The sequence below is a fragment of the Cornus florida genome, unplaced genomic scaffold, assembly GCF_030987335.1.
Source record: "Cornus florida cultivar Cherokee Brave unplaced genomic scaffold, ASM3098733v1 CherokeeBrave_3.0.0_Hap2_Chr11, whole genome shotgun sequence".
NCBI classification, from domain to species: domain Eukaryota; kingdom Viridiplantae; phylum Streptophyta; class Magnoliopsida; order Cornales; family Cornaceae; genus Cornus; species Cornus florida.
This window is the reverse complement of record NW_026775581.1, coordinates 117,761,495-117,772,180: the sequence shown is the minus strand read 5'-3', so window position 1 is coordinate 117,772,180 and position 10,686 is coordinate 117,761,495. Positions and strand designations below refer to the sequence as shown.

The 10,686-nt window shown below is 32.5% G+C and overlaps 1 long non-coding RNA gene across 1 annotated transcript; it reads left to right on the top strand.

The window, feature by feature from the left end:
• Positions 1 to 696: 696 nt before the first annotated feature.
• Positions 697 to 10,686, top strand: LOC132286069 (uncharacterized). The gene is made up of 4 exons (XR_009472664.1): positions 697 to 1,060; positions 2,242 to 2,307; positions 2,608 to 2,666; positions 8,476 to 10,686. It is a non-coding gene; the product is annotated as an uncharacterized LOC132286069 (long non-coding RNA).

The window sequence follows — 10,686 nt, the reverse complement described above, 5'->3', positions numbered from 1 at the left end:
AAATTACTACAATTAAATAATAAAAAAAGGCCAATTTCACATGGCTTACCAGATTAATAATAAGAACGACTCCAGCGTCTTTAAATTCGGCGATTTGGGCCCCCATAAATGGCGACCCAAATACTCTAATGTGGGTTGTCATTTGTGGGTCATGTTTATTAGATCGGGGTATGTCGATCGCGCCCTGCTACGGTTAGATCCGTTTTTTTTTTTTTTTAATTTGTGGCCCAAAAGCCCAATTAGCCATGCAAAGGCCTGTTTGGACGGAAATAAACTCCAGAAACCGGTTTTTGGGGGGTTTTTTACATACGTGTTGTTCTTTTCTTTTTTTCTCTTTAATACTGTATGTAACATTCCACTTCACATGAATAGCTGCCTTATTCCATTCTACTCCATGCAATATTTTATCTAAGACACAAGTGTAGATTTATTTCTGAGATGGGAGAGATTACTTCTGCACAGAGTGAGTGCAAATGCTTAGTGAACCACGAGGTGGAGAAAGCAATGCATTCTAGAGAATGGAGAATCCTCTATCAGAAAGGACCTAAGGCCTCGTTTGTTTCAATCAAGCCCAAGTCAACACAGACGCCGTACTAAAATAAAGGCCCAAGAAAATTTATGGGGCTAAAAATTTATAGGCCTATATGGATGGGCCACCAGAAAAAACAAAATGGATTTCTAGGGCAAATCATTTCAGCCTCGCCAATCGCCTCCATGTCTATTCTCGTTTTCAACTCTGAACTTCCCTCCCTCTCTCTCTCTCTCTCTCTCTCTCTCTGTGCAACCGCAAACTACAAAATCTACAAGAATCACAAGTTCAAAACCCATATATTTCAGTTTATCTATCTGTCTGCAAGAATCAAAAGTTCAAAGCCTATTACCTATATCAAAACCCATATCGGCATATCATTTCAGATTGTTCAAAAAATCAAAACCCAGATCTTTCAGTTTCGATCGCCCGCTGTTCCAGTTCGGATTCGCTGTTCGCAAGCTCCAGCGGCTGTCCCGCCGTCTCTCAACTCTCAAGCTTGCTCCCCTCTCTCTCTGCAACTGCTAACTTGTATGTATGGGTTTTGTTTTATTTTTTTCTTCTAAATCAACTAATCAAGCTCTGTAATCCTTGTTTTGCAAACTAAATTTGCATTTCATTTTGAGGTAATCATTGCATTGCATGTTCAGGTAATCACCGTATTTCATTTTGTGGTAATCATTGCATTGCATGTTAAGGTAATCACCGTAATCTACATTTTATTTCAGCAAAACAAATATATATATTTTTTTATTTCTATAACTTAATATTTTTTTTTTTTTTTTTGTCAATTATGTCTACAAGAAAATTTGAATCTGGGCATGAAAAGAAAGAGGAAAAAAAAAAAAGAATCTGAATTGGATTAGAAATCTGCAGAGATTGAATCTGAAACAATTTTTATCAACATGCCAAAATTTTTGAAGATGGAAATCTTTTCAGAACTAAAAAAAAAAAATCATAACAAGAACTTTGACTAGCAAAAGTACTTAATATAGGGTAAATCTCTAAATTTACTTCTTGAAAATTAAAATACTTACAAAAAGCATGCTTTTGAGTGAATTCCACTTGTAGATTCTCAAATAGGATTAGTAAATTGGTTAAAAGAAGAGATAGGGTACTGAGTGGTGAATTGTTCAGAAATAAATTGGTAATTTTTTTTATTAATTACCCAAATCGGATTTTCTATGCCTTAATCAGTGAATTGTCTACACAAACATTGTTAGTTAACTAAAACTGAATGTTGATTTTGGTTGATATATTTCGATTTAGCCCACCACATTGAGAAATCCTGGATCCGCCCTACTAATAATGTTTTGTTTCACATATAAATACAATCTGTTTAATGCACAAAGGATATATTCAATCTTTCTGCCATATTTTTATTTTCAAATTTTTGTTTTTGATTTTCTTTTATTATTAGAATGCAGAATATCAGGATATTGATTTGTTAATTTTGAAGATTATTCCTAAGCTGATGCATTGTATTTTGTTATTGGATTAATTTAACATAAGAGCTTAGTATAATATGTGCTAATCATACCTATCCGTAATTACACCTCTTTCTACGGATAGGTGTCCAACATTTTGACTGAAAGCATAGTTGGGTTGGGTTGATACATGATACAGATATTACTTAGATGGTGGTGTTTTAATTGTTACGAGTGAGATTGTGAAACCTCTTCCTTACAACTTGAGTGTTTTCTAATTTTTAGGGTTAGCATCGGGCCTTAACATTTAGCAAGAACAAGGTTCAAGAAACATGCCTCCTCAGTCATCAGGTAACAAACTCTTACTTTTTTTAAAATTTTAATTGACATTTTTAGCTATTGGTTACATTTCTTTATTCTTGTTTTACATACTGATTTTTTGTTTTTGTTTTTGTTTCTACGTGTGTGTATATATATATATATATATATATATATATATATATATATATATAATATTGTTATGATGTGATGCTTGAACAATTTATTAATGGGAACTAAAGACGTGGAAGTTTAGTTTTCAATTTCAGAATATATATTTTACAAGTTTTTTAATACTTTTAAAACTTTTCCTCTTTTGTCCTAATAATATAGGTCTCTTTTCTAGAAAGAAGAGAATTGATTGGAATGGGTTGAGTAGGGAAAAAGAAAAGGTATGTTTTTTTTGCCTAGCTAATTGAATTATATAAATCTCCTTGCCGTTTTAGCAGTGATGTTGGTTTTAAAATGAACAATTATGATAGGAAGTCTCTTTTCGGTTTATCTTAATCAAATGTATATCTATGCAAGAGGATTATGTGATTCTAGATGACAATTCTAGATGAGAATGTTAATATCAACGTTACCTTCCCAAAAAAAAAAAAAAAATGTTAATATCAACGTTATGAGGATGTTGATGTCAACGTTAACTTTAGTGATGACGACTGATGATGTTGATAATGTGTTGATGCACTCAAATTAAGTCAAAACACTTAGAATTGAAGACATACTATTGAGCATAGTATCTAATTCTTTTAGTTGCAAGAATCTTTGGTCACTTCACACACGATTTTTCAGTTCCTGAAATTCTGAAACAATGGTGTGTAATATGGTTTATCTACTTGGGCTCTCTCTTTTTTCATCTCTCTAGACCCTAATTTTATCGGTGAAAAAGAACAAAAAAACTCTATGCAATTTTAATTTAACTTTATCAACTTGAGCATTGACAGAGTTTCTGAAATGTTGGAACTGAAACAGCAAAGAAGAGAGAGTCCACCAATAAGAATTACCCAACGTAGGACAAAACAAGCTCTCTGAGCTTCTTAACTAATATTGGCATGGGAGACTTCTATAGATATGGACTTGTAGAGAGAGATATATATGGTTGGGGGCACAAAAGTTTATGAGAACTGTGAACCAACGATAGGGTTGTGAGCTTTTGGCTTGTATCATGCATCGGATCTAGGAAGTGTCCAACAATGAAATGGAAAGCTCTGATGCACTCAAAGTTACAGATAGAGACAATAATTAATATTATATATGTATAACTTACCTTACTAATCTAATATGAGACGTATATCATACATATATACATATATATATGTGTGTGTCTGTGTTTGTAACTTTATACTTAGACTTAGGTATATTTTGATTTAGCCCACCCCATTGAGAAATCATGGATCCGCCCTTGCTTATCATCATAAAGTTTAAACAGAAACAAACTAACAAGCTTATAAAATATTATTTCACTATTATCCTTCAAATGCTCATTTTCCTTTCTAAGCTGCTACCTGTGGCTAATAATTTTGGTGAAAGATATTCTTATTTTAAGCTAACTTTATTTCAATCTTTTGTAATAAATCAGCAAAATGCGCAGTATATTAACAACAGATCATCATTAACAAATAATTTGGAAGTCTTTTTTCTGAATATGAAAGTCAACTTGGTTTGCTTGTATCTGTTTTTCTAGAACTTTTTTTTTTTTTTTTTTTTTTGAAAATTGAAAATCAAAAAATTGTAGATAGATTCTAAGAATTGTATTATGAAAATTAAAGTTAAAAAATTGAATGTTTTTGGAGAATCATCTTTTATAGTTTTTGAAAGCAGTTTTTTTATTTTAAAATTTTTTAAAAACTATTTTCTGAGTAACAAAACAAGCAAGCTCTTAATTTTCACGATATCACATAATTTTGGGACTTGAAATGGAAGTGTCAAACACAATCTCATGGTTGAGCAAAGACTGGCTACAGAAAAAAATAAAATAAAATAAAATTTGAGCACCCAAATCAATAACCATCCACTTCCATATATTAAACTCTATACTGGGTTTAGTATTTGCAAGAATAATTTATTGTTCATAGAAAGCAGAAAATGGTTTGAAACTTCTTTCAGTAATTGCTTTTATTTTTTATTTATTTTTTTGAAATCAGAATTTCAGAATTTTTTTATTTTTTGAAATAAGAATTAAGTTTTTGATTTTTTGAGATTCTGAAATCAGAATTTCAGAATTTTGCTATGCACAAAATGTGCAAATACTTAATATATTTATAATTGTGTCTTTGGACAATTGGATTCTACGAAAAGATGGAAGAGAAAAAATTTTACTGGTAGGAAACAAGATTTGAGGACTTGGCAAGTGGGGGAATCGAAATTTTTGTGCTGTGTGTCATAGCAATATATATTGTGTGTGTATGTGCGTAATTCTTAAGTTTGAGTCATTTATACTATAAGCAATCTCAAGTTTAACAAACACTTTTTATAAATCAATGGACTACACCATATTTAACAATCACTTTATCTTTTCTTTTCATTTTAAATATATATATATTTTTATTAGGTATAGCTGTTAAAAAGGTGTTGGTTTACCGATACAGTGTGAATCACTTTTATAATTATATATTTTTCACAAAAAGACTTTTCATTTACTTGTAAAAAGATCCAAATCTTAGCTTGATTAAATGTATAAATTTACAGTGGCAGCCAAGAACAAAATCATAACATATGGTATTAGTTAGCTGGCAGGGCATTTAGGCCCAAAAAATAACCGAAATCCAAAAATTATGGTGAGTTGAATCTCTGTGGATCCATCATTTCAATATGGTTGGGATTCAGTTAGATCATACAATTCACATAATTGACTCACACAGTAATTTATGAGTCTATGACTGAACTATTATGTAGTAATTTATAACGACACACTCTCTCTATTATGTATCCATCTATCACAAAGGCAGTCTAGTTCCTTTTTAACAAATTAATTTTATTGCTTCCTTTAAATTATATTGATGTTCACCACGGTGGGAAAATGATAAAAACATAACAACAATATATAGGGATGGCAATTTGACCTGCCCCGCGGTTACCCGCCCCGCCCAGCCCATTTTTTGGCGGTTTTGGGAGACCATTTAGCTTATTTGGGCGGAGATGTTTTGATGTAATAAAAATTCGCGCGGGTTTGGTGTGGGAGCAGGTGAGGTCGCCCCGCCTTTTTTTAGATAGACAAATTACTTAAGTACCCCTATTTCATTAGTATATATATATTTCCTAGTATATATATTAAGTACCTGAATTTGTTTAAAAGGAAAGTTGCAATGGTGAAGAACTGAAGATGAGGGGAAAAAAAAAAAATAGCAAATCTATTTCAACAATAAGTAAATTATGGTCTTAAAAGGGGCGGGGCGTGTACCCGCGGGGGTAAAAATGTTAAACGGTTGCGGGAATGGGGTGAAAAGTCCTCTCATTTTTGCGATTTTGGGCAGGGACAAGAGCAGGGTTTTTAACCGGTTGCGGGGGCGGGGGAGGGTACACCCGCCCAAACCTGCCCCCGTTGCCATCCCTAACAATATATATGATTCAAAGGACGTTTGACATGTAACATGTTTTAGGCGTTATGTTTTTTATTAATACTAAAATAACTGTTTTGTTGTAGGAGTATTTTGAGTAGGAATCGGAATGATGTTTGATAATGAAAAATTATTTTGGAAAATTGAAAATTTTGCTTTAGTTCCTCCGCTATAGTACCAACACACACAATATCATCAATTTAGTGACACGGGTTTGAGTTAAAAAATTTAACGTGTTACGAACTATTCCAAACCAATATCAGTTGTTCCAAACATGATATGTGCCCAAAGTTAAAGACCAGTAATATCATAACACATTTCAAACAGGTCCTAAGGAAGATGTGTTTGGTTAATGGGGAATTTGTTGGAAACAGAGGAGTTCTAAGGATATTCAATTGGTTTAATGTTTCAGAATTGGTTTAACTTTTGAGGGATGAATTGGAAATAGATGAGTTTTGAGGATAAAATTTGAATTGGTTTGTTGAAGACTGAGATAAAGAAAAGAATAGAGAGAAAAAGAGGGGTCCTTTTTTACAGAGGTTCAAAAGGGAAGAGACTGCTGTAGTAGTGTATATGTATATATCAGTCAGTCCGTAAAACATGTCGTCAATTTTATCAAAAAATTTTTTTTATAGTAATTGATACATTAATTTAATAATTATAACTCAACACTGTTACAAGATTTTATTTTATTTTCTTTCAAAATTAATATAAAATAATAATTTAAATAAAATGAAAATAAACAATTTGGACAAGAGAGAACAAGTATACCAAGAACCTTTTTAATGGTTGTAAGCAAATTAAACTCATTGGAAGCTCCAGAATCTTAAAAGTTATTGTTTTGGTACATTTTCCATATTCCAGATGATTGAAACTTCACCAGGCCCAAAAAAATAACCGAAGCCCAAAAATTATGGTGAGTTGAATCTCTGAGGATCATTATTTCAGTATGGCTAGGATTCAGTTTGATCATACAATTCACACAATTGGCTCACACACATCGCATGAACCACTTATCAAATTTTTTATGCCACCTATATATATATACATTGATGTGCTTTGTGAATTCTTCCACGGTCACCGCACATTCTCCCAAATTACCGTCCATGTAGAATGGCTCTGATACCAACTTGACGCAACCGATCAATGAAAGCAAGCAAAATAATTAAGAATAGCAACGTATTCTTTAAACACTCGAATCCACGAAAAGAGATTGAGAAAAACTCTCAGTTTTTTTATATTAATAAAAGAGATAATTGATCCCTAAACTATTACAATAACATGTATTTATAGGCCTAAGCAAATCTTAAACCATATAGGAAATTAAATAACTTTCCTAAAACAGACACCAAACTATTAGGAAATTAGAACAATGGAAAACTTTCCTAAAACAGAAAATAGAAAACACCATTCCCGAGTAATGTTCACGCACTATTCATGTCTGCCCATTCATGTACTACATCACGTACCTTCTATCCCTTACTACTTCAGTTCAAGAACTACACCTGTGGCTCTGCCTTCTCCTTCTCAACCTCTTTCGCCTTTGCCATGACCCAATTGTAGATCCCAAACTCCATTGCCACTAGCTTGCTCTTGGAATCTCACTACTCCAATGACCTCAAATTGGCTCTCTGAGTCCGAGAATTCTATCTCACTACTCCAATGACCTCAAATTGGCTCTCTGAGTCCGAGAATTCTTACATTTGTTTTGTCGAAGCCATGGTTCTTCAAACCTAAGAGGCAGAGGAACAGACCCTTATAATGGAGAGGAGTTGTGAGTTGTATATTTTAGTTTTAGAATGGACTCCGCTAGTCACATGACACTTGGATAATCACGCAGAGTAGTTGGTATTAAGTCGGTTTTTTTCTAGTCCGGTGGAATAGCACTACTCAACAAATACACACATTTTAAATAGAGAACCATTTCTCACTAATCATGGCAAATTAGTTAGATGGCAACAATTGCTGCGAATAACATACTTGTTGATTTATAGTTTTTTTTTTTCTTAGCTTCCCTTGAGAATTGTATTATACAATATGCTTTTCAAGTTTAAAGTTCTAGCTATGAATGCATATTCAAGTGACATGCTTTAGAAGTTATATATAACATATTGGTATTTGCTTGAAAAGGTTTGCAGTTTCCCATTTATTTATTTTATTTTGTAACTACGCTGTTGAAAATTTAGTATGGTATGCCACTCTCTTTTTCCTACTCATCCTGTGGTATCAAAGGGTAGTGTTAGCTAGATTTATATGTAATTTTTTTTTTGTTATTTTTTTTACTTGCTTTTACCATACAGCTAGTATTATTTTTCGTCTTGCTCTTGACTTTGAATCATATATATACCATATAATGCCAACATGTACTGTTCCCTGAAACTATGTTCATTAAACTTAAATTTAGATTAAGGAAACTAAGATCTCTTTTTTACTGTTGATATTTTTGTGATGTAATTCGATATTATATACGAATTAGAATTTCCAACTTAATTAAATCTAAGATTCCAGCTTCACACAACTATATTTTGAAATGTAGGGCTAAATGGAAATGAAAATTTTCCCATTTCTGTTTGTTTCTTGAAATGTAGGCTAGATGGAAACTAATTTTTTTTTTTTCCTTCTATTTTTGTTTGTTTCTCAGGAGTTGGGTGATGGCTCATATTGTTTTTGATGAACATAGAGCTGTTTTTGGTTGCAACTGGGCTCTTGATCATTGAAGGGGAACATTAGACCACCAGTCACTTGTGAAGAAAGAACCTTAATTAGTTCGATGACATTGCACTTATAGCAGTACCCATAAATTCTCCACTTAGGTACTAAGAGAAATAAACCTTCAATAACTATAATTCTCATTTCCACTCAGAGAAATCTAACCTGACAAGTCAAAAGTATCCTATTATTTCCTTCAAAGATGTCCAAGTACCAACAATTGATGTGAAGATACCTATTAAGATGATACCCATTTTCTGGGTGCCTCCCTGCAGATAAGCTTAAGCCTTCCTACTGAAAAGATTAGTTCAAAAGTGACCATCTATATTACCTTGATCAATCCGATCTCAAAATATTCATTGATGGTTACACCGATAGTGCACTTGATTGAAGGTCTATTTCACCATTCTAACAATAGGAGACTACTTAGCCTATTGTTCAAGACCTGCTTGGTAATCAGCACGATTGTTGTAGCTGTGACTGTTCCCCTTTTTGGATCTCTCATGTCACTTGTTGGAGCTTTAGGTGCCATCATCTTAATGGGTATCTTCACGGCAATTGTTGGTACTTGGACATCTTTGAAGGAAATAATAAGATACTTTTGACTTATCAGGGTAACATTTCTCTGAGTGGAATTGAGAATTGTAGTTATTGAAGGTTTATTTCTCTTAGTACCTAAGTGGAGAATTTATAGGTACTGCTATAAGTGCAATGATATATGTTTATGTTAGTTTTATTGTTCATTCTGTGTATATTAAACTCATGTTTTTATGTTTCATCTAAATGTCAATAGATATATGTCACTCTGTTAAGTGTTTGTGCAGTGTTACTTTTGGTGAAAATTGAAAGTGTCTTTTATCAATTGGAACTGCATTTTTTTTATGGGTAGTGTCTTAAAAGATTTATCTTATTCTGTGCTATTGTTTTGAGGGGAAGTAAAAAAAATTATTTTTGCTGGAAATGTGTTGTAAATGGTTTATATCTGATTGGAAAAATGGGGTTTTAATCAAGTAGAATATTAGGAAAATGTGATATACCCGGTGTTTCATTACACAACCGGTCCCAAGTCTAGATAAAGGAGGAGGGTTGTGTTAGGCAGCATAACAGTTAAAGTAAAACTTTGTCATGAGTTATGACTAATATGAACATGAATCGTATGACTAGTGGGAAAAAGGCTTTGTTGTTGTTGTTGATGTTGTTTTCTGTAGTTGTAGGTTCAGCCAAATCTAATGGTCAAAATTCAATAGACATGAGAAGGAAAAATTTTATAATATTCCAATTTTGCTATCCAAACTCAATTTGTTTAATTGAGTTTAAAATTGGTGATTGGATGATGATGCATGCAGACTTATATGTTTTTTTTTTTTTTTTTTAACACCTTTTCTTCTGATTAAACCATTTGTGTTGGACATTTGCTGCGTTAGGCCTTATAGTAAAATGGGTAACAGACTCAATTTATCTTTCAAGCGAGTGGCTATTTGTTTCGGCTTGGTGGGTTGGGCACTCTGTTTTTTTTTTTTTTTACTTCGAGCTTGTATTGGGCTTGCTCCAAAATATTTCTCCTTTGAGATTGTTTGGGCTTGCCCCTTCGCTCTAAGGCCTACTAATAATGTACATACTTTTTTTTCTTTTTTCTTTTTTTGGTAAGTACTAATAATGTACATACTTTATTCTATATTCAGTATTGCTTAAACTTTTGGAATATATATATATATATATATATATATAACACACACGTCTATCCAGTGAATGGGATCCAATGTTGATCTCATCACTCCATACGAGGAAAAAAAACAACAGAATATCAGAATTCAGACGACCATTTTGGTAGCTGAAGCTCTAGCAATCACTGTTGAGGGGTTTTGTAAGTGATGAATTGAATCTGACACAGACATGGTGAAAACTCTTGCAGAGTAGTTGATATCCAAGGACTGAATCGGCATTTCTCCTAGCATCAGGTTTAAATATTTTGAATCAGTTAAATGTGTCTTGTTATAACTTTTGTAAGAGAAAATTATACATTTAAAGAATTATGGATCATAATCTTAGAAAATATTTTTACATTTTTCTTCTTCTCAAAAATAATAATTCAAGAAGAAGGGTTCTTTACAGAAAATCTATAACAAAGTGTACAAAAAAAAAA